This window comes from Oncorhynchus masou, unplaced genomic scaffold, assembly GCF_036934945.1.
Source record: "Oncorhynchus masou masou isolate Uvic2021 unplaced genomic scaffold, UVic_Omas_1.1 unplaced_scaffold_1653, whole genome shotgun sequence".
NCBI classification, from domain to species: domain Eukaryota; kingdom Metazoa; phylum Chordata; class Actinopteri; order Salmoniformes; family Salmonidae; genus Oncorhynchus; species Oncorhynchus masou.
The window spans coordinates 18,956-43,968 of NW_027016822.1; the positions used below are offsets into that span (position 1 = coordinate 18,956).

General features: G+C 41.9%; 2 long non-coding RNA genes across 6 annotated transcripts; one reads left to right on the top strand and one right to left on the bottom strand.

The window, feature by feature from the left end:
* Positions 1 to 28: 28 nt before the first annotated feature.
* On the top strand, positions 29 to 23,190 carry LOC135539189 (uncharacterized). Its single transcript, XR_010455573.1, has 3 exons — positions 29 to 1,442; positions 1,683 to 1,773; positions 22,584 to 23,190. It is a non-coding gene; the product is annotated as an uncharacterized LOC135539189 (long non-coding RNA).
* LOC135539188 (uncharacterized) lies at positions 3,668 to 22,085 on the bottom strand. Of its 5 annotated transcripts, none has more exons than XR_010455570.1 (5): positions 21,216 to 22,085; positions 17,522 to 17,697; positions 8,724 to 8,875; positions 7,848 to 8,485; positions 3,668 to 4,604 (listed from the first exon to the last, which is right to left on the bottom strand). It is a non-coding gene; the product is annotated as an uncharacterized LOC135539188 (long non-coding RNA). The 5 variants fall into 5 exon arrangements; XR_010455569.1 differs by lacking the exon at positions 21,216 to 22,085 and having other exon boundaries at positions 7,848 to 7,976; positions 8,117 to 8,485; positions 17,522 to 20,062; XR_010455572.1 differs by lacking the exon at positions 17,522 to 17,697 and having other exon boundaries at positions 20,818 to 22,085.
* Positions 23,191 to 25,013: the final 1,823 nt, after the last annotated feature.

Consider the following 25,013-nt stretch of genomic DNA (forward strand, 5'->3'; position numbering starts at 1 on the left):
AAGCAAACATAGCCAAGACAACACTAACAAAAACAAAATAGGAATTAAAAAAGATTACAATGGAATTTAAAATAAAGTTGTTAAAATTTGCCTCGGCATTGTCGTAGAAAATCGGATCAAATACAACGCATTACAGAACTTGTGAAGTCAATTCGGCTTTTTAATACAAGAGTAGCAAGCCGGGATGGTCCGCGGAACACACTCCACTTTCCAGAGCCCCGGCTCCAGTATTTATCCACATATTGCATATGAGCCCATCCCAAATGCAAATAAAGTTACATTCCAATCCGTGCATCCCGCTTGTTCAGCTCAATAACGCCCATACCTGCTTTCCGTCAGATTATAATGATAAGACCCTTGCTTTGTTCCTGCATTTAGCTAAAAGCATTCTTTTGTTTGTGTATTATCTAAGATCAGCAGACTATGTGTCTCCTCAGTATCTAGCGTGTCCACCTATACTAAAAATACTATACATTCCTCTATTTTACAACCCTATGTTTTGGCTCAGCACTTAGCTAAAAGCATTCTTTTGTTTGTGTATTATCTAAGATCAGCATACTATGTGTCTCCTCAGTTTCTAGCGTCTCTACGTCCTAAAAATATGCGAACTATGTCTATTGGTCATCAGTTAGTCATTTGACTGACCCCCTCCTTTGTATATCCCTCTGGCCTTGGTATGTCCAGCTATTCTGTCACCTATGTGTCCTTCTCTTCATGTAGTCTGGTTTTAATGGTCAGCTATTCTGTACATCTTATGCATTTGTCTATGTGTTATATTTGCTCCCACAGCATCAGAGGCCCATGTTGTCCAAAGGTGGGGAGGTGATAACTAATGTTTGGAAACTGTTGTCTGCCTCTGAGTAACTTGCCTGTCCAACCCAAATCTAAGAGACTGTGTGTAGTTTGAATCAGAGCTCTCTGTTGTCTTTGGTACACACTTGTAGGGTGGTGTGGGAGGAACCCTGTGACATCAGAAACAAATGTACCCTAGCTATTGCATAATCCCCCCATCAGTTTGTTCATTACAGATAGGCTTTTAATGAAGCTTTTCTAGTCTATTTAATGAAAAAAGCATCTAATTAACGTGCACAGATGCAGAAGAGTAGGGAGGTAAGGCAATAAATAGGCCATAGAGGCGAAATAATTACAATTTAGCGTTAACACAGGAGTGATAGATGTGCAGATGATGATGTGCAAGTGGAGATACTGGGGTGCCAAAGAGCAGAGGGATAAGTAACAATATGGGGATGAGGTAGTGGGGTGTGCTGTTTACAGATTGGCTGTGTACGTTCAGGCACAGTGATTGGTAAAGGAAGTGTTGGCTTTGGGGATGACCAGTGAAATATACCTGCTGGAGCGCTTGCTACCGGTGGGTGTTGCATACACACCCACACACAGGTCCAGAGGAAGAGAGACAGAGAGAGCCTGAGATTTCATTAAAGGTAAATTACATTTTAAAACCCTTCATTTCTTCAAAAATGTTACTACCAGCATTTAAACACATTACTATTGTTAAAAGTTACTATGCAATATTAAGCTATACCTCAAATGTTTTCTTACTAAACATTTATATAAATCCTACATATTAGAACACAATACTACATTTTAATAGCCTTTAAATGTTTATGTATAATTGTTTTTGAACTGTATTCATATAAATAATGCCTTTGCGCCTTGATCAGGGCTTCCAAATCCACAGCTCGTAACTTGATGCAACCAGAGGGCAGAGGAAGAGAGACAGAAGACCAGAGGAAGAGCTGTCATTAGTTGAAGGTAAATACAGTACATGCTTCTTTTTAAAACCCTTTATTTTGTCCTGCAAAATGTTACTACCCCCATTTAAACATATTACTATTATTATTATGTTGTAGGAAAGATTCTAAATGTGTTTTGTTCATAGAAATAATGTTTCGAGTAAGTTTCTCTCTGCGTGTAACCTAGCACACTGCCTCTCACACACACACGAAAACATTTTTTGAGGGAGAAACATAGGTCCAGAGGAAGAGAGAGAGAGCCTGAGATTTCATTAAAGGTTAATTTTTTAACCCTTTATTTCTTAAAAAATGTTACTACCCCCAATTAAACGTATTACTATTATTATTTTGTTGTAGAAACGATTCTAAATGTATTTGTCTTAGAAAGAACGTCTTGGGGCCTGGCTCTCTCTCGCTCTCTGAATGTAAGCCCACAGCTTGTAACCGGACACCACCCATGCAGCCAGGTCTCACACACCCCAAGGGGGAGACAGAATTTAATTTATTGAAGGCAAATCACAATGCACCTACAATTGGTCTAGGATACGTGCTTTCTGTAGTTTTCTATGGTTTATCAGTCATAGGACAAGTCTAACACTTAGTTCTACTCAGGCAGACCTACCCGGAAAATACTTTTTCATTTTACAAGGGGTCACAAGCTCCCTCCATAAGTTAACAACAAAACTTTACCAACTGTTTCAAATGGTCAAACTCAGGCCTCCCCCATTCTCTACATAAATACCCAGCTGTTTCAATGTTTACACTCAGGCCTCCCCCATTCACTACATAAATTCCCAACTGTCTCAATGTTTACACTCAGGCCTCCCCATTCACTACATTAACACCCAACTGTCTCAATGTTTACACTCAGGCCTCCCCATTCACTACATTAACACCCAACTGTCTCAATGTTTACACTCAGGCCTCCCCATTCACTACATTAATACCCAACTGTTTAAATGGTCATTCTCAGGCCTCCCCCATTCACTACATAAATTCCCAACTGTCTCAATGTTTACACTCAGGCCTCCCCATTCACTACATTAATACCCAACTGTCTCAATGTTTACACTCAGGCCTCCCCATTCACTACATTAATACCCAACTGTCTCAATGTTTACACTCAGGCCTCCCCATTCACTACATTAATACCCAACTGTTTAAATGGTCAAACTCAGGCCTCCCCCATTCACTACATAAATTCCCAACTGTCTCAATGTTTACACTCAGGCCTCCCCCATTCACTACATAAATACCCAACTGTTTAAATGGTCAAACTCAGGCCTCCCCATTCTCTACATAAATTCCCAACTGTCTCAATGTTTACACTCAGACCTCCCCCATTCACAACATAAATACCCAGCTGTTTAAAATTGTCAAACTCAGGCCTCCATTCACAACATGAATTCCCAAATGTTTCAGATGTTCAAACACATTCAACAGTTCAACAAGGTCACTACACATCAATCACCAGGACATTTCGATTACAAAAATATGCTTTACTTCAAAGAAACTGTTGCACGATCATGTTACATAAGCACTCACTCGTTAGCATGAGAACATCCGGACAGGATTTCCATAGCGTGAGAACATCCGGACAGGATTTCCATAGAACATCCGTTTCCATAGCGTGAGAACATCCGGACAGGATTTCCATAGCGTGAGAACATCCCATAGCGTGAGAACATCCGGATTTCCATAGCGTGAGAACATCCGGACAGGATTTCCATAGCGTGAGAACATCCGGACAGGATTTCCATAGCGTGAGAACATCCGGACAGGATTTCCATAGCGTGAGAACATCCGGACAGGATTTCCATAGCGTGAGAACATCCGGACAGGATTTCCATAGCGTGAGAACATCCGGACAGGATTTCCATAGCGTGAGAACATCCGGACAGGATTTCCATCCGGACAGGATTTCCATAGCGTGAGAACATCCGGACAGGATTTCCATAGCGTGAGAACATCCGGACAGGATTTCCATAGCGTGAGAACATCCGGACAGGATTTCCATAGCGTGAGAACATCCGGACAGGATTTCCATAGCGTGAGAACATCCGGACAGGATTTCCATAGCGTGAGAACATCCGGACAGGATTTCCATAGCGTGAGAACATCCGGACAGGATTTCCATAGCGTGAGAACATCCGGACAGTATTTCCATAGCGTGAGAACATCCGGACAGGATGTCCATAAAAGGGCATAAACAAGTGACACTAAAAATAGATCATCAATCACTTTTTGACACATGCCGTTTACTATATTCTCTCTGACAGCATATAACAATTAGGTCTACATAGGTTTCTTATAGTTGACATATCAATAGGTGTCAAATTGTACACACATTTCTATAACAAACTATACCATCAACTCTCTGGGTCATGTATCTATATTTGTCACAGTCCCGTCCATCCTCTCAACTCTCTCTCGGCCAAAGTAATGAGCACAATAGATTATCTGATTGAGTTAATTGCTGAATGATAGTGTAAATTAAGAAACAAACATTGGAATTGCCTGCAGAGCAGGGCATGAAGGCATCCATCTTGACAAATCGACCTTTCTCATCCAGAAAGTGGGCGGGGTAAAGGTGTGTGAGCTCTCCCGTTCACTACCGTCTTGTAGGACAAAAGTCAGTCGAGGAAACAAGCTTCCCCTTCTTGATGAAGTGGAAGATGATGCCCTGGAAGGTGATGTCTCGCCTAGAGGTGTGAGGGATGGCCATGGGTAAAATGTTGGCTAGTCTCTGGGTCTCAATGATCACTGTATCAGTGTAGGGCAGGTTCTTCCCGTCCTCTACCAAGGGCTGACAACTTCCTATGACGCTACTGATCTCCTCCTGGACCCTGTCTGTAAAATAAAGGAAGAGGAAGGGCCAAAATGACTACCTTCAGAGAACATTTACCCTGGACCTTTCTCAAATGCTTGAACACTTTTCTCGAACCAGGATTTCCCGTTCCAAAACAGTTTTGCTTGGGTAAAACGCAGGTGGCAATTTGCCAATGTTAACAACAGGAAGTAAAATGTTGATTATCTTGCATTACTTTAATCAACTGCACTGCCTGTGTGTGGATGTCTGTGTGCACATTGATACTTGGAATCTGAAAACAAGACTCCCTAAATTTTATCAGCATATCGATTGCGCAACCAGGGGCGGAAAAACCTTGGATCACTGTTACTCTAACTTCCGCGACGCATATAAGGCCCTGCCCCGCCCCCCTTTCGGAAAAGCTGACCACAACTCCATTTTGCTGATATCTGCCTACAGACAAAAGCTAAAAAAAGAAGCTCCCACGCTGAGGTCTGTCCAACGCTGGTCCGACCAAGCTGACTCCACACTCCAAGACTGCTTCCATCACGTGGACTGGGACATGTTTCGTATTGCGTCAAATAACAACATTGACGAATACGCTGATTCGGTGTGCGAGTTCATTAGAACGTGCGTTGAAGATGTCGTTCCCATAGCAACGATTGAAACATTCCCTAACCAGAAACCTTGGATTGATGGCAGCATTCGTGTGAAACTGAAAGCGCGAACCACTGCTTTCAATCAGGGCAAGGTGTCTGGTAACATGACTGAATACATAAAATGCAGCTATTCCCTCCGTAAGGCTATCAAACAAGCTAAGCGTCAGTACAGAGACAAAGTAGAATCCCAATTCAACGGCTCAGACACAAGAGGCATGTGGCAGGGTCTACAGTCAATCACGGACTACAGGAAGAAATCCAGCCCAGTCACGGACCAGGATGTCTTGCTCCCAGGCAGACTAAATAACTTTTTTGCCCGCTTTGAGGACAATACAGTGCCACTGACACTGCCTGCAACGGAAAAATGCGGTCTCTCCTTCACTGCAGCCGAGGTGAGTAAAACATTTAAACGTGTTAACCCTCGCAAGGCTGCAGGCCCAGACGGCATCCCCAGCCGCGCCCTCAGAGCATGCGCAGACCAGCTGGCTGGTGTGTTTACGGACATATTCAATCAATCCCTATACCAGTCTGCTGTTCCCACATGCTTCAAGAGGGCCACCATCGTTCCTGTTCCCAAGAAAGCTAAGGTAACTGAGCTAAACGACTACTGCCCCGTAGCACTCACTTCCGTCATCATGAAGTGCTTTGAGAGACTAGTCAAGGACCATATCACCTCCACCCTACCTGACTCCCTAGACCCACTCCAATTTGCTTACCACTCAAATAGGTCCACAGACGATGCAATCTCAACCACACTGCACACTGCCCTAACCCATCTGGACAAGAGGAATACCTATGTGAGAATGCTGTTCATCGACTACAGCTCGGCATTCAACACCATAGTACCCTCCAAGCTCGTCATCAAGCTCGAGACCCTGGGTCTCGACCCCGCCCTGTGCAACTGGGTACTGGACTTCCTGACGGGCCGCCCCCAGGTGGTGAGGGTAGGTAACAACATCTCCTCCCCGCTGATCCTCAACACTGGGGCCCCACAAGGGTGCGTTCTGAGCCCTCTCCTGTACTCCCTGTTCACCCACGACTGCGTGGCCACGCACGCCTCCAACTCAATCATCAAGTTTGCGGACGACACAACAGTGGTAGGCTTGATTACCAACAACGACGAGACGGCCTACAGGGAGGAGGTGAGGGCCCTCGGAGTGTGGTGTCAGGAAAATAACCTCACACTCAACGTCAACAAAACTAAGGAGATGATTGTGGACTTCAGGAAACAGCAGAGGGAACACCCCCCTATCCACATCGATGGAACAGTAGTGGAGAGAGTAGCAAGTTTTAAGTTCCTCGGCATACACATCACAGACAAACTGAATTGGTCCACTCACACAGACAGCATTGTGAAGAAGGCGCAGCAGCGCCTCTTCAACCTCAGGAGGCTGAAGAAATTCGGCTTGTCACCAAAAGCACTCACAAACTTCTACAGAGGCACAATCGAGAGCATCCTGCTGGGCTGTATCACCGCCTGGTACGGCAACTGCTCCGCCCTCAACCGTAAGGCTCTCCAGAGGGTAGTGAGGTCTGCACAACGCATCATCGGGGGCAAACTACCTGCCCTCCAGGACACCTACACCACCCGATGTTACAGGAAGGCCATAAAGATCATCAAGGACATCTACCACCCGAGCCACTGCCTGTTCACCCCGCTATCATCCAGAAGGCGAGGTCAGTACAGGTGCATCAAAGCTGGGACCGAGAGACTGAAAAACAGCTTCTATCTCAAGGCCATCAGACTGTTAAACAGCCACCACTAACATTGAGTGGCTGCTGCCTACACACTGACACTGACTCAACTCCAGCCACTTTAATAATGGGAATTGATGGGAAATGTTGTAAATATATCACTAGCCACTTTAAACAATGCTACCTTATATAATGTTACTTACCCTACATTATTCATCTCATATGCATACCTATATACTGTACTCTATATCATCGACTGCATCCTTATGTAATACATGTAACACTAGCCACTTTAACTATGCCACTTTGTTTACATACTCATCTCACATGTATATACTGTACTCGATACCATCTACTGTATCTTGACTATGCTGCTCTGTACCATCACTCACTCATATATCCTTATGTACATATTCTTTATCCCCTTACACTGTGTATAAGACAGTAGATTAGGAATTGTTAGTTAGATTACTTGTTGGTTATTACTGCATTGTCGGAACTAGAAGCACAAGCATTTCGCTACACTCGCATTAACATCTGCTAACCATGTGTATGTGACAAATAAAATTAGATTTTTTGATACTTACCCTGTATAAGGGGGTTCTTGGTCATTAACATCAAAACAATAGTTTTAGTATAACAATAGTTATTTCTCAATACCCACTGAACCCCTAGACCACAGGTGTCAACTCATTCCACAGAGGGCTGAGTGTCTGCACGTTTTTGCTTCTCCCTTGCACTTAATTGATGAATTAAGATCACTAATTAGTAAGGAACTTCCCACACCTGGTTGTTTAGGGCTTAATTGGAAGGAAAAACCTAAAACCTGCAGACAATAGGCCCTCCAATGAATGAGTTTGACACCCCTGCCCTAGATGCAAGTTATTCATTTCAATCATTGTAACCCTTGTATTATCAAAAAGGTTATACTCAGTTGAAGTTCTGGTTCTCCTTCAGCCCACACACCAGCTCCCTCATTTCCTTCTTGTTGTCAATATTCTTTAACAAAAGCTTATTGGTTTTCAGCCAAGGGCCCAGCCATGTGAACATGTTGTACAACTATATTCCCATAAACAAAAAGTAAAGCATAAATTTAGCCTACAACAAATTGAATATTTATTTTATTTTCCTGGTTTAGTCAAGTGTGAACAGTTTGGCATTATTCTCTAAGAGTGAGAAACAAAGTAAACATCATGTACCTGCATTGAAACAGAGCAACTAATTCTGAGGTTCTCATTGGCTTGGGTCTTGGGGTCAGAGTATTCAAACCTGCTGCTATAAACAATGTTTGAGATTACATTGGAGACAGCATAATTCAATGGCTGAGTTGTCAAATGCTTTACCTGTCATAAAGCCCAACAGAAAGAGAACTAGCAAAACTAAGAACATGTATATATTTGTTATCTTATTTGGGAATTCATTTTTTTTTACCCTCATGTTAGTTCTAACAATTAAATAAGGTAGTGAATTTCCTCCTCACTTCCTTTCTTGCCCATGCCAAAGTCTAAGGTTCGCTACGGAAAAGCATATTGTCTCCTTCCATGAGTCTCCATTGACAAACAGAATACCTGTAGAAAAGCATATCGTCTCTTTCATGAGTCTCCATTGACAAACAGAATACCTGTAGAAAAGCATATCGTCTCTTTCAATGAGTCCATTGACAAACAGAATACCTGTAGAAAAGCATATCGTCTCTTTCCATGATATTAGGGTCTGGAGTTACAGCACCAACTATGCCTGCTTGACAGACCATTGTGTAGACTACAACAGTTAACTGGATTACAAGTTTGACTTATTCAACATTACCATGTTCACTGGTGAAATCTTAGAACACAGACGCCATTCCCCTGTCCCCAAACTCCTCTGCATGGTTGACCAGCGCGATCTTGTATCCTGCCAGAACAACCACTTTCTTGGGTCCAAAGTGAATCATAGATGGAGCCATATTTATTGGATAGCTGGAGGGATAAAGCATACAGATAAAGTCTACCTAAAGGTACTGGTGTACCGGACAGCCGCACAATAAAAATGGCAGTAAATTGAACTTTTGTTGAAGAAAATTTAACTTTGCCACAGATAACATTTGGTCCCAGTCTAAAGAGAGTAAACTACTCTGGTCATTTCTTTCAGAGATGTATATGTTAAATGTCTTGTTGATATTTAACTCTGCGTCATTGCATTTCCCTCTGTACACTATTAATTGTAATATCTCTGTTACTTTTTTGTTCACTATTCTTAAGATTATTATTTAGAGTAATGTTGACTCATATAATCACAGTTAATTCAACTTCTATTTTGTCAAACTCAAAACTATTTTGGGTTTATATGGTTCCATTTGAGTTGTAAAATCTAATTGATGTATTTCTTAATGTGTCGTATTATGTTGGCTTGGTTGTGAAATCCAATCTCTATTGGTATCCATTGAAGATAAATCATTTCCAGCAATTTTACATTACCCACAATTTACATTCAGAATGCAAGTCAGCCTTCTCAGTAAAGTTTGCAATAAATCCAACCACTGTCACGTTCTGACCATAGTTCTTGTGTGTTTTCCTTGTTTTAGTGTTGGTCAGGACGTGAGCTGGGTGGGCATTCTATGTTGTGTGTCTAGTTTGTCTGTTTCTGTGTTTGGCCTGATATGGTTCTCAGTCAGAGGCAGGTGTTAGTCATTGTCTCTGATTGGGAACCATATTTAGGTAGCTTGTTTTGTGTTGGGGTTTGTGGGTGATTGTCTCTGTCTTTGTGTTTTCTGCACCAGATAGGACTGTTTTGGTTTTGCAAGGTTTATTATTTTGTTCATGTTAGGTTTCTCTTATTAAAGAACCATAAACTTTAACAACGCTGCACTTTGGTCCTCTCCTTCCCAGGAAGAAAGCCGTTACAACCACTTACAGATTAGATTAGGAAAATGTGCGTTACATATCATTGTGTAGCATAAGATAAAAAACAATCAATGTATAGTACCAGTCAAAAGTTGACTCACCTACTCGTGCAAGTTTTAATTTAATTTTTACTATTTTCTACATTGTAGAATAACAGTGAAGTCATCAATACTATAAAATAGCACATATGGAATCATGTAGTAACCAAAAAGTTAAAGAAAACAAAATATTTTATAATTTCGATTCCTCAAAGTAGCCACCCTTTGCCTTGATGACAACTTAGGAAACTCTTGGCATTCTCTCAACCAGCTTCAACTGGAATGCTTTCCCAACAGTCTTGAAGGTGTTCCCACATATGCTGAGCACTTGTTGGCTGTTTTTCCTTCACTCTGCGGTCAGACTCATCTCAATGGGTGATTGTGTAGGCCAGGTCATCTGATGCAGCACTCCATCCATCCTTCAAGATCAAATAGCCCGTACACAGCCTGGAGATGTGTTTTGGGTCATTGTCCTGATGAAAAAGAAATGATAGTGGGACTAAGAGCATACCAGATGGGAAAATGTATCGCTGCAGAATGCTGTGGTAGCCATGCTGGTTAAGTGTGCTTTGAGCACTCCCACACCATCATACCTCCTCCTCCATGCTTGGCCCAAGCAAATCTCTTATTATTGGTTTCCTTTGGTAATGGTTTCTTTGCAGCAATTTGATCATGAAGGCCTGATTCATGCAGTCTCATCTGAACAGTTGATCTGGAGATATATCTATTATTTGAAGCATTTATTTGGGCTGCATTTTCTGAGGCTAGTATCTCCAATGAACTTATCCTCTGCAGCAGAGGTAACTCTGGGTCTTCCTTTCCTGTTGCGGTCCTCATGAGAGCCAGTTTCATCTTAGTGCTAGATGTTTTTTGCCACTGCACGAGGAAATGTTCAAAGTTCTTGAAATGTTCCAGATTGACTGACCTTCATGTCTTAAAAGTAATGATGGACTGTCCTTTCTCCTATGATTAATACATGATTCCATGTTTTATTTCATAGTTTTGAAGTCTTCACTATTATTCAACAATGCAGAAAACAGTACAAGTAAAGAAAAACCCTGGAATGAGTAGGTGTGTCCAAAATGTTCACTGGTACAATACATGCGAAGACACAGACACCGAAACAAACAATTCAAAGAATCTAACTGCAACAGAGCATGCTGGGAAATATGACAATAAGGCCCCTCCCACATCTGTGGATACTCCATAGTTTTAACTCACTGTCTCTGATTACTCTTAAAGACAGGAAGCAAACCAAAAAGGTGGAGCAAAATCAAATCAGAGAAATCAGACAAAATAATGTTTTCTAGAAATCAACTTCTGAGAGCCCACTAAAGGTGTTGACCCTCCACATCTCTCAAGACAACTTTAGCACTGTAACAGCCAGTCTTAAATTGCACCTTGGCCAGCACAGGTGAAATACCTTCCTACTAAGACGATAGCAACCAACACAGGTGTAACACATACTGACTAACGAGGTGACACCAATTGTGCTGAAGTCCAACCTAAAAACATAAATGGAAAATCCATAGCCTGTAATATTACCTATTTTGGGGTGGCGTGTAGGTGTGTAGGGGTTATAGTGGGTTAGACTGAGTACTATATTACTGTAGTACTATATATATATATATATATATTATTTTAAAAACAAACATGTTTTAAATGAGAAGACGGCATTGGTCTGAAACCAAAAAAGAAAGGAAATTCACAAGCACCAAAATGCCTACTCCACCCATTCTCTACCAACGTTTTCCAGACCATAGTTTTGGTATATTGTACTATAAACAATGTGTATACAGGTTTCTCAGGATTCAAACTTCCTCAAAAAATCAGGAAAATACATATTTTCACCTTTCATTCAAAACCTAAAATGAGCCCATCTTCAACATCTGGAATATATGTATTTTTAACGCTTACTGGGTTCAGATTTCTGGGAACACACTGACAACTAACATGACACTGTTGATCAGTCAGTGCAAATTGGGATTGAAATGGCATGAGGAAAATTGCATTGACTGAAGAGAAGAGGGTGTACTGAATTAATGCATCATAAAGATAGGGCTGGAATTAGTTCTGGATGCTCGAGCAGGAACGTGTCTGTCTCGTGTGTTTATCGAGATAATTAGGTAGCTAGCATGTGTACACTCACTGCAATGCACAGCCAATGCGCTACGTGCATGTACATTGGCCGGGTTTAGATTCAACTTGGCCAATTGTTTCTTATCAAGATTTGTTTAATTATTTTCTGTTTGTGTTGTGAGAGGTTGATCTTGGTTGAGGAAATGTAGACTAGCTATCAGTGTTTGTGCTGAAACTTACATCTGGCTGCACACGTAGCCATCTAGCCAGTTTGATCTTCTACGATTTAAGCTATTAAAAACCTCTTCAGGATTGGTGGGTCCCCTGCAGGATGGTTGAGCTAACATAGGCTAATGCGATTAGCTTGAGGTTGAAAGTAACAAGAATATTTTCCTGGACATAGACATATCTGATATTGGCAGAAAGCTTCAATTCTTGTTAACCTCTTGTAACAAGGGGGCAGTATTTTCATTTACAATATCCCATTTACTTTGGGAACGTTATTTTTCCAAAAATGAAAATACTGCCCCTGTTACTATGAGGATTCTGTGTTATGCACTATAGCCCGTTTCCATAAATGTGAATATTATCTGCTGTTGGCTTGTGTGCATGTATGTATGTGTTATGCAACATAGCTGACTAGAAACATGGTTAACAGTTTCAGGGCCATGGGCCTTTCTCATGATGGAAAAATACAGAATAACATGAAGACAGGAACTGTGCAATGAGTTGGAGGGGCACATTCAGAACGTAGTGTTGCGAGAACAAACAGTCTTTTGTTAGATAACAGGAGCCAGGTGCGAGATAACGGTATCGAGCATGAGCGCATAGATATTCTTAACAGCAACAGTTGCATATATCAACTGAAGCGCTTAGGGGGCTGGGACCAGCCTCTGCGCCAACAATCAACGATAGGCTAGGTGAGTCTAAACCACGCTCAGTCTCTACTCTGACAGACTGCTCGGAAGCATGAACTACTTATGTCATCAGAGTATATTATAATATCTTTGTCAGGAACAAGTCAGTTCTCCGTTTGCCCTGCGAGGTGGGACAGAGAGCCCGTTTATACGAAAATTGCATTTACCACTTATTGCTTAGCTAATACAAAATGCATAGTATACAATCGGTGACTCATATGTTATCCTGGTACCAGATTCGAATTAACGCAACTCTAACATTACAAGAGGTTAAATATTATACATCCAATCACACATCTAGTTATATTAAAATATTAAAAAGCATACATATATTTTTATTAGAAATGTTTCTTGTTATCAAAATGCCACCTAACATAAACCAATACTTGCATTCACTCTGACTGTTTTTAGGCCAACATCAGAATCATAACTCTTCTCATCTGAATTTTTATTACAATCTTCATCGAAACAAGATACAACCTAACATTTCTTGCATTTCTTGCATTTTTTGCTCTAATCAAAAACACAAGTTCCTCGCATATGAAGAACCCGGATTCATTCATCTATTTAGCTTTGAGGCATGTATCCATCATTCCACTGGTCAGATCTTGGAATCAGTCAGTATCGCACCATCTGTTTTCTCATTGGTTTCTCCAGAGTCCTGGAAATGAGACCTCATACACAGGGAATTAGACAATAGCCACAAAACTAAAACAGTCACACAAAACTAAAACAGTCACACAAAACTAAAACAGTCACACAAAACTAAAACAGTCACACAGGTGAAGGTAAACCATAACACAGTGATCATAACATTTTTCCATTTTCCAAACATACTATCAAACCAATTAGTCAAAGAAGTATCCACCCCAAAGTTTTCTGCCAACTCGTGAGCCAAGGTGGTGAGGCTTTGGTCACTGATTCGTCCAGAGCTGTGCCATCGAGAAACAAACCATCTACACCTGTCACGTCCTGGTCGAAATATATTATGTTTATTCTTCATTTATTTGGTCAGGCCAGGGTGTGACATGGGTTATTGTGGTGTGTTTTTGTCTTGGGGTTTTTGTGGGGCGTATAGTGTAGTCTATGGCTGCCTGAGGCGGTTCTCAATCAGTCAGGCGATTATCGTTGTGTCTGATTGCGAACCATATTTAGGCAGCCATATTCTTTGAGTGTTTTGTGGGTGATTGTTCCTGTCTCTGTGTTTATGTTTCACCAGACAGGCTGTGGAGTTTTTTCACGTTTCCGTCTGTTGTTTTTGTATTTTCAGTATTTTCATGTCAAGTAATTTTCCATCAATAAATACGAGTAACCACCACGCTGCATTTTGGTCCGCTCCTCAACAGAAGAAAGCTGTTACAGAATCACCCACCACAACAGGACCAAGTCGCGTGGTGACAAGCAGCGGCAGCAGGAGCAGCGAAAGGAGGAATGGACATGGGAAGACGTTTTGGAAGGCAAGGGTTGTTACACTTGGGAGGAGATACTGGCTGGAAGAGATCGCCTCCCATGGGAACAGGTGGAGGCACTTAGGAGAGCAGAGGCAGCCGGAGAGAGGAGCTGGCGATATGAGGGAACACGGTTGGCTAGGAAGCCCGAGAGTCAGCCCCAAAAATTTCTTGGGGGGGTGGGGGGGCTCAGGGAGAGTGTGGCAGAGTCAGGAGTCAGACCTGAGCCAACTCTCCCTGTTTATCGTGAGGAGCCAAGGAGGAGACCAGAACCAGAGCTGGTATTGGAGGTGAGCGAAACAGAGACTGTGAAGGAGTTAATGGGGAAATTGGAGGAGAGGGAAATGAGGGAGTTGCTGTGTTGGTGCTTTTTGCATGGAATTCGCCCAACGGAACGTGTCAGGGATTTGATGGCACCTGGGTCAGCGCTCCATACTCGTCCTGAGGTGCGTGTTAGTCGGCTGGTGAAGTTGGTGCCAGCCTCACGCACCAGGCCTCCTGTGCACATCCCTAGCCTTGCACGTCCTGTGCCAACACTGCTCTCAAGATCTCCAGTACGCCTTCACGGTCTAGCCCATCCTGTGCCACCTCTACACACCAGCCCTCCGGTGGCAGCTCCCCGCACCAGGCTTCCTGTGCGTGTCCTCGACCCAGTACCACCTGTGCCAGCACCACGCATAGGCCGACAGTGCGCCTCGCCTCTCCAGCGCTACCGGAGCCTTTCTCCTCTCCTGCGCTGCCGGAGTCTCCCGCCTGTTCAGCGCTGCCCGAGCCTTTCTCCTCTCCTGCGCTGCCGGAGTCTCCCGTCTGGTCAGCGCTGCCGGAGCCTTTCTCCTCTCCTGCGCTGCTGGAGTCTCCCGCCTGTTTAGCGCAGCCAGAGCCTTCCTCCTCACCTGCGCTGCTGGAGTCTCCCGCCTGTTTAGCGCAGCCAGAGCCTTCCTCCTCTACAGCGCTGCTGGAGTCTCCCGCCTGTTTAGCGCAGCCCGAGCTGTCAGTCTGCATGGAGCAGCCTGAGCTGTCAGTCTGCATGGAGCAGCCAGAGCTGTCAGTCTTCATGGAACAGCCAGAGCTGTCAGTCAACCAGACTCTTCCAGATCTGCCAGTCAGCCAGGATCTGCTAGAAATGCCAGCCAGCCAGGATCTGCCGGATTCAACTACCTGGCTGAGCTTTCTCTCAGTGCTGGGCTACCTCTCAGTGCTGGGCTACCTCTCAGTGCTGGGCTTCCTCTCAGTGCTGGGCTTCCTCTCAGTCCCGGGCTTCCCCACAGTGCTGAGCTGCCCCTCAGTCCCGAGCTGCCCCTCAGTCCCGAGCTGCCCCTCAGTCCCGAGCTGCCCCTCAGTCCCGAGCTGCCCCTCTGTCCCGAGCTGCCTCTGTCCCGAGCTGCCTCTGTCCCGAGCTGCCTCTGTCCCGAGCTGCCTCTCAGTCCCGAGCTGCCCCTCAGTTCCGAGCTGCCCCTCAGTCCAGTGGGGTTCTGGGTGAGGACTACTAGGCCACATGGTCGGCGGCGAGGGTGGACTATCCTAGGATGCGAGAAGGGGGGACTAAGACATTTATAGAGTGTGGTCCCGCGCCGGAGCCGCCACCATGGACAGACGCCCACCCGGACCCTCCCTATTGTTTTAATGTGCGTCCGGGAGTCCGCACCTTAGGGGGGGGGGTTCTGTCATGTCGAAATATATTATGTTTATTCTTCATTTATTCGGTCAGGCCAGGGTGTGACATGGGTTATTGTGGTGTGTTTTTGTCTTGGGCTTTTGTGGGGTGTATAGTGTAGTCTATGGCTGCCTGAGGCGGTTCTCAATCAGAGTCAGGTGATTATCGTTGTCTCTGATTGGGAACCATATTTAGGCAGCCATATTCTTTGAGTGTTTCGTGGGTGATTGTTCCTGTCTCTGTGTTTATGTTTCACCAGACAGGCTGTATAGTTTTTTCACGTTTCTGTCTGTTTTTGTATTTTCAGTATTTTCATGTCAAGTAATTTTCCATCAATAAATATGAGTAACCACCACGCTGCATTTTGGTCCGCTCCTCCTTCAACAGAAGAAGCCGTTACAACACCCACTCTCACCCTTTCCAGCCAACAAACATATCCAAGATTAATTCTATTCTGCCAAGTCATTCATTACATCTCTGGTATAATTGACGAAGCGCTGTGGATTATCCTAAATATAATTGATCCAGTTCACATTCTTATTTGAGTGTGGACCACTGGAAAATACTTAACTCTAATCCTGCTACGATCTGATTTCTTACTTTGAACTCGTCTGGTATTCCCCGTAGAACCCCAATGTTATCAATATATACTCTCTCGTCAGAAGACCCAGATGGAGGACTTCTTTTCTCCCGTTTGGCCAACTTCATGTCTTGGTGTTGAATGAGTGTCAAAGGCTTATCCCAAATGTACAAGGGCGCATAATCCTGTCCAATCTGCCGGTAAAACTGGCCATAACATCATTCCCCCACATATTTCCCATGAGTACTGTACCGGGCCAAACAGTAATAATCTCTTCCGGTCACTGTAAAGGGAGGAAGTCTTGATTTAAGGGGAACCTGTGGATATAAATAGTGCAAATCAAGACAACTGTCATTAACTGGCATTCCTGCTTTCATGAACAGCTTTACCAAACAGGCCATTCCCCTGGGTGAATCAATTCCATCAAATGGAAAGGGGATGGTCGTCAGCTGAGGTTTGGCTGTGGCGCAGGCATAACATTTTTCTTTAGCTACTGATCTAGCATCTATTCTCTCCAAAGGTTAGAATCGCCATAACCAGTTTCTACCTCAATCACTTCCTTCAGATCTTTCGTCTTCACTATCTTCACCGGCCCTTGGCTCTGGACTACTCTGCTGTCAGTGTCTGTTGTGTCAGGTGCTCTGTATTCCTGCTGACGATAGAGTTACCACCTGGCCTAACCTCCTCTACCCGGAACCGTACTTTTGGAACAAAATCCTCATTGTCTAAACCATGGGTCAAATTACCACTCTCCGCATACTCAGGTGGGACGTGCTGTATCAGGAATATGGTACCCACGATAAGACAGCTCAGACCAAACAGCACTCCGATGAAGCCCCACCCTTTTCCCGGGAAATATATCACATCACTTCACTTCTATGAACGCTCACAGCTGGGGAAAAGTCGGGTATAAGGGAATCTTCAATAGGAGTTTGACCCCCGGACCCTATTGGTTGCGGTTCCTCTCCTACTTCTGTGATTGTTTGCCAGTGTCAGTGTGTCTTACCCTCTTACAATGTGTGATATGCACCCAGGTAGCTTTTTCGGCTATCCTCACCGCGAAGGCAGTCACCAGGAATACTTGGTATGGCCCCTCCCCACTGTGCTGCTTCCCTTCTATTCTCCTCGGGGACTGGGTTGAGTGAATCACCTTATCCTGTAGTTCACCTGTAGTGCATAAATCTTGTACATACAGGTTTGGTTAACAAACAGTTTCTCATATGTTCTATCTTTAACTTCTATGCCTGCCTGTTAGCTATTTTTTTGTTGTATTATTGGTTTATTATCCAATAGGCCACTAAGTGTCCTATCCTAGACCACAACATACCCATCCCCTTTTTGATACCTGGCTCTGCCCAGGTAACAACCTTATCTACTCTAAATAATGGCTTAGGTAAGATTAGTAAATTATCCGTATGTTCTGACATTATCATGTATGTCCAATTCTCCATTTGGCGTCCATTCATATTTATCCTGTACCAATTCTCTGTCAAGTGTCTTATCTACTTTTAAGAGGTATATTAACGAAATGTCTCACTGTTTGGCTTTATCTAAACTCATGGAATTTTTAGAAAAACATGTATATGGTATCAATTTCTAAAGTCCTTCTATAGGTTAATTAAGGTTCTCGATTCTATCCCTAATCCTAAATCTCCACAGATGTCATATATCCCTGTCAAACTTTAATACTATTTAAATAAAAAATATTCAAAATGTTTAATTAAAGCCAAAACAAATGCTAAACATATCCTATCTCTTTCCTGTGTTAATGAAATCCCTCCTTCGGGAATCCACTGTATTTTATCTAAAAATAACATGGGCTAACCTTAAAAATCAGTCACGTCAATAATTTAATATATGTTTCATAGTTTGAGATAACTTATCTACCGTAATTTACCATTCCTAAGAACTGCAACTTATTTATTTTCATAAATCATTTTTATGCTTATAAAATCGCCTTTTCTATCATGTATTTTCCTGCCCTATTGGCTTAATAACGGTGTCCTGTCCAAACCTCAAAGGACCATCCTCCCCCATTTATTATCGATGATTAATATGATTTCTGTTCCTGTTGCAGTACTATAAACTCCATTATAATACATTTACCTTAAAAACCAGTATCACCCATGACCATAAAGTCATTATTCAAATGGCTCCCCCCGTGGCTGATCAGACCAACTGGGAGAGCCATGGAAACCTGGTCCAAGGTTACACCACCCCTTTACATTCGTGTCCCATACCATATTAGACATATTAAAGAACCCTTTATCTTAAAAAATAATTCACTTGTCTAATTAAAACTCAGAAAATAAAACTCCTAATATTCCATATGTGAGTGTACCCCTTTCAAAATATCTTGTCTCTGGGAAAGGGAAATCCCCTTAACCCAAACGTTTACTACAAAAACAAATATTTTTTTACCTTTATTTTACTAGGCAAGTCAGTTAAGAACAAATTCTTATTTTCAATGACGGCCTAGGAACAGTGGGTTAACTGCCTGTTCAGGGGAATAACGACAGATTTGTACCTTGTCAGCTCAGGGGTTTGAACTTGCAACTTTTCTGTTACTCGTCCAACGCTTTAACCACTAGGCTACCCTGCTGCCCCCATAATCCCCTCAAATCATTTGTTTTAAATTTCCTCTGTTTCATGTAACTCATCCAGTCTTTCTCCAAATTGCCTCCCCAAAATACTTTATATCCTGCCATTACACTCACACAACTGTGATAAACGTGCACTGTCCCTTTAAAATAAAACACGCCCAGCCAGCCATACCCTATTGTAGACCTTTCATTGTTCCCCGTAATGAAAACAGATCATGTTTAGAATACGTTAACTTCTTGTTCGAATTCACTGGCGTTAGTTACCTAACCAAAAATCAATACCCGGTAAACGACCACAACTTTTTACGATACAACTATTCTTACCTCCCTATATTATAGCCAAATATAGCCCAATGGACCGCCTAGCAATTCTGTTGCGAGCTGTAGCATCTTTTCAGACTATCCTGACGATATTCAGTTACTTTTTAAAAATGTATTTGGAACTTTTAGCCACTTTTGAAAAGTGACTCAAAGCTATAATGCATGCATTTTCCCTCTAAATGCCACAACCCATTTTCTCTGTCATAATTTGAGGAACGTTATTGTGTATTCAACGTAATGACGCCGCAAGTCAGCCTGCCTCTTGTCAAATATATATCCCCTATTCAGATTGAGTTCTGCTTTAAATTCTATCGAAAAAGTAAAACCAACCGAACTTCCCAACTTTCTATACCCCAAAATTTAAACGTATCATGTTCTTTGCTAAATTTATATCGTATGTCAGTCGATTCATAGAAAAATATAACATCCTGATGGTGTAACAGGGTTATATGGGTGATTCCCCTTGCCACTTTATTGTTAAACCAATGGATTTTTGGTTTGAGTTTGTCTTGCCTTCACCTACTCAACATGGCATCTTATTGGCTGGTTTGCGTAGCTTGCTTACGAGGGGGGATGTTCCAGTTAGAATCGTCCCAGTGAACAAGCACCAAACCAGCGGTAAGTTGTTGGTTGCCAAGCATTGTTTATCAAAAGTGATTTTTATACTCTCAGGTGATGATTTAAATGTTCAATTTATATAAAATTGTTTGTAAATGTTATCAACATCACACATAAGATGCAGCCATTTTGGAAAATATTTGTTGTGCATTTTGTTTCTTCCTGCAGTACTATTTACTCTGTCTGGTGGGGGGTTCAATTTTTGTACAGTGCGTGAGTGCAGTTGAGGATGGTGACTGAATGTTTAGTAAGTCCTTGCCGCTAGTCCCAGTGAACAAGCACCAAACTAGCAGAGTTGGATGGTGAGACGTGCATTGCATGACGTGCAATTTTGTGTCGTTCCTATCAGAATAAAGCTATCATGACTGGTGCTACATATTGGAGTTCCGTGTCAATGACTGATTGTACACAGCGAAAATACTAACAATGGCACAAAACTTTATCGTATCTCTCCGTTATTCCTTAAAATGAATCAGGTTTAGGTGACTTTCACTTCTATGATACATTTATTCAAATACGACTCCCGTCTCAATACATTATTCCAGCAGATCATTTTGGGCAACATAACGTATTTCATCGAAGTTGTCTCGCCATTATTTTGAATGAATTCTTCTCTCAATTCAACCTAAACAACATATTAAAAACGTTCAGTTCATAACTTAGACAAACACGAGTGACTGTGTTTTTCCAGGCAAAACATACAAATAGCTGAATTACAATCTCAATTTTAGTTTATCGGTGTCAAACCTGAGATACGAACCTCAGTGTCCCGCGTAATTTTACCGCTAATCCACCAACGCTATTGAAATGATTGAGTTTCCCCGCCAATAACTATATTATTATAATTGTCTGTAGTAGCAAACTCCGGCACCGAGAATTCCCAGAAAATAGTCCTAATTTAAACCCTTCCTGACTATTTTAGCGGTATCAGTTTCTATTCAGGGTTCATCATCGTCTTTTATCTGAGACAGACTTTGTGCGCCTCCCTTCCTTTCCCTTTGTTCTCAGCTCTCTGCCTCGCCTCGGCTAACCACATCCTAGCTGTATTTAGCCCCTCTGCCCATTGTTTATCTGTCCTGTCTCCACTAACCCTATTTATTTGTTTAATCATTGATTCCAGTTTTTCATTATTTAAACGTTCATCAAATTCGTACTTACTCCTCCATGTCTGGCTAAAATAGGTGTTCCTCTTATCTTCTTCCTGCATATATTTCTCATCTCCTGTTAATTTCGGGACCTCCGTTGAGGATTTACTACCAATGTTTAGTAAGTCCTTGCCGCTCCTTGTAGCAATGTTCGTACTTATCACTATCTATGTGTATATATTGTTAGAGTTGCGTAAATTCGAATCTGGTATCAGGATAAATATAACAATGAGTCACCGATTGTATACTATGAATTATATACTGCTATTGTGTTCAGTATTTTTCCATCTCAGTTAAACCTCGTGATGACCACCCCTCCCTATACCTAATTGACCACAACTTTGTAAGATACAGCAAGTCACACCATGTGCTCAAAATTGTTACATACAAACACAAGGACAAAGCATCTGCTGGGCTGTTATCTACAATTTTGCAACATGCAGGTCACACCATGTTATTCAGTTCTTGTCACACACACAAACAGGCAAGTAGATGTCGCAAGCAGTTGTTTAATCTCATGATGATGCTCAAGTGGTAGGGTAGCCTAGTGGTTAGAGTGTTGGACTTGTAACCGAAAGGTTGCAAGTTCAAACCCCCGAGCTGACAAGGTACAAATCTGTCCTTCTGCCCCTGAACAGGCAGTTAACCCACTGTTCCTAGGCCGTCATTGAATATAAGAATTTGTTCTTAACTGACTTGCCTAGTAAAATATAAAATAAAAGTGCACAAATGCAGATACTTCACACAGCCAAGATCAGATAATATTTAATCATAGATATATGGTAATGGCTATAATGTAAAATACAGAATCCCACAATATTTCTATGACCTATGTATATGCTTTTTTTGTTTGAGGAATCTTGGAGTGTTATGATTCAAACAAACTGAGGAATTTTCTGCAAACACATGTATATGGTAAGTGCTAATGCCTTTATGAAATATAATTAAGTGCTAATGCCGTTTATCCCTAATATAAATCTCAATATGTATATTATATATGAAAATAAAAATATTTTTTTGCAATGAAATGTGTATTGTTTGTGTGTTTAATTTCCTTGTTTGGGTTGTGTTTCATAGTTTGAGATATATATTTTTTTCCCATGTCAGATTATATTTTCCTTTTTTTTATTCAAATGGAATGGAGTAGAACATCAAACACACACATGGCCACTGCGCCTGCTACTCCTCTCCATTTCCATATGAAATAGCCATTGGGTGCTGTTCACCCAAAGGGCAGGCCCACAACAATTGCCGAAGTTGAATGGAACAGCACTTCACCTTAGTGACTGTTCCCTCTGCTCTATACAATACATATCTGTTTATTTTATGTGATGATAAAAGGCTCATACAATACAAATATTTTTTATGTTGTCTTTCACAGTGATAGCAACTCCGACTGGGAGCCCCCGGTGCCAAGCTGCCCGCTCTACCCCTGCCCCCAGTGGTGTTCATATGCCACAGTTCATTACTGCAGGCATGACTGTGCCTCAGGGCCAAAAGGGCACAGTATGGAGGCGTCGTTGTGTTCTGTGTCGCATGAAATGCACCACTTGTTCAGTTTGCCTCTGCTTTACATCAGAAAGAGACTTGGCACAGGCAGCAAAATATTGTGACGAGGACTTCCAAAGGGTGTACTGTTTTTAAAAAAATATTTATTTTCTAATATTTAAATTTTTTTGTGTGTGTGTGTTAGAATTGCTTTTTGATATGTTGTATATAGTTATTTGCACATCTGCATATAGTTATAGGTCCTTTCACCAATTCGGCCACTTGGGTACATTTGGGCACCTTGTGTGGGACACCTGCGTGACTTCATGCTAAATGTCATGTAGCTCATTCATTCCTGAAGTTATCAGTCTGAAACTTTCCACACCTACAGTTGCCCTGTTGTGTTATCCATCAAAATTATCTCCAGCATCCTATCTGAATGTGTGGCTATTCTAGTAAATGTGAAGATGATACTACAACAATAAAAAACAGAAAATGTATGCTCTTTCTCTTTTCTTCCACCAGATCTACTGTGTTATATTCTCCCACATTCAATTAACATTTCCACAAACTTCAGAATGTTTCCATTCAAGTGATACCAAGAATATGCATATCCTTGCCTCTGGGGCTGAGCTACAGGCAGTTAGATGTGGGTATGTCTTCAGGCGGAAATTGAGAACAAAGTGATGCAGCCATAACAGGTTAATTAATCTCGGGCGAACATGCCTCTCATGATTAATGACGGTATGGGTTCCCAAGCGGGAACTATACCCCCCCCCCCCCCCGTTCAACTCAAACGGTGGCGCACAGAATGGAAAAATATTCTTAGAAATATTTAACCTCCACACATTAACAAGTCCAACAGCTCAAATGAAAGATAAACACCTTCTTCATCTACCCAGCGTGTCAGATTTCTAAAATGTTTTACGGCGAAAACATAGCACATATTTATGTCAAACCACCACAAAGACACAGACGATATGCAACCATTTTGTTGAACAAAAGATGCAATCACAAACGCAGGATTAAAAGAAAAATCATTCACTAACCTTTTGAAAATCTTCATCAGATGACAGTAATATGACATATTACACAGTACATTTCTGTTTTTTTTCCGATAATATGCCATTTATATCCATAAATCTAATTTTACATTGATGCCATGTTCAGAAAATTCTCCAAAATGTCCGGAGAAATTATAGAAAGCTATGCCAGATAACAGAAATACACATCATAAACTATGACTAAAGATACTTGTTCTACATATAGTTAGAAAGATACACTGGTTCTTAATGCAACCGCTGTGTCACATTTTTTTTTAACGTTACGGAATTAGTTCACTATGCAATAATCTGAGACGGCGCTCAGACGTAAACAATATTTATCCGCTATGTTGGAGTCAACAGAAATACAAAATTACAACATAAATATTCCCTTACCTTTGAAGGTCTTCGAACAGAATGTAGTGGAAGGAGTCATACTTACCCAATACATTGTTTTGTTTCAATTCTAGTGTCCATGTCCATATGCTACCACTTTCAGCTCAAATGCCCAAAAAATTACTTCTGGTCCAGAATAATTGCGCATCAAAACTTCCAAATTACATATCATAAGTCGACTAAACTGGTCAAACTAAGTGCAGAATCAAGCTTTAGGATGTTATAAACGTACAAAACGATTGGCATTCCAATTGGACAATCCTTGTTCATCTCGGGCAAGCTGAAATAGAGGAAGCTCTGTGTCCAAAGCGCGCCCTAACGCACATGGAAATCCTCGCGACACCTCTGTTTTTCGCCTCATTGGGTCAAAGTTCACAGCATTTGCACAATTAAACGCTCTACTGAAAGAGGACATCTAATGGAAGACATAGAAAGTGTTTCCAGATCCATAACTGGTTGGGAAGGGAGGGGGTGATGACGTCAATTTTGCCCCAACTTTCAGGATTCCAAAACTAGTTTGGAAGATTGCCTGCCCTGTGAGTTCTGTTATACTCACAGACATAATTCAAAAGGTTTTAGAAGCTTCAGAGTGTTTCCTATCCAATAATTATTATTATATGCATATATTAGCAATTTAGGACAGATTGTTATGCAGTTTACTCTGGGCACGCAATTCATCCAAAGGGGGCAGTATTATCCCTATCCCTAACAGGTTTTAAGTTTAGTTTATTGATGGTAGTGCACAATGCCGCAGGTTTTGCAAACCTGCCCAGTGTATATCGGTTATACAAAACCCAGTGTATGTTGGTCATACAAAACCCAGTGGGAATTGTAAAGCTCCCATTATTGATTAATTCTAGAAATTTTAGAACATCAAATAACTT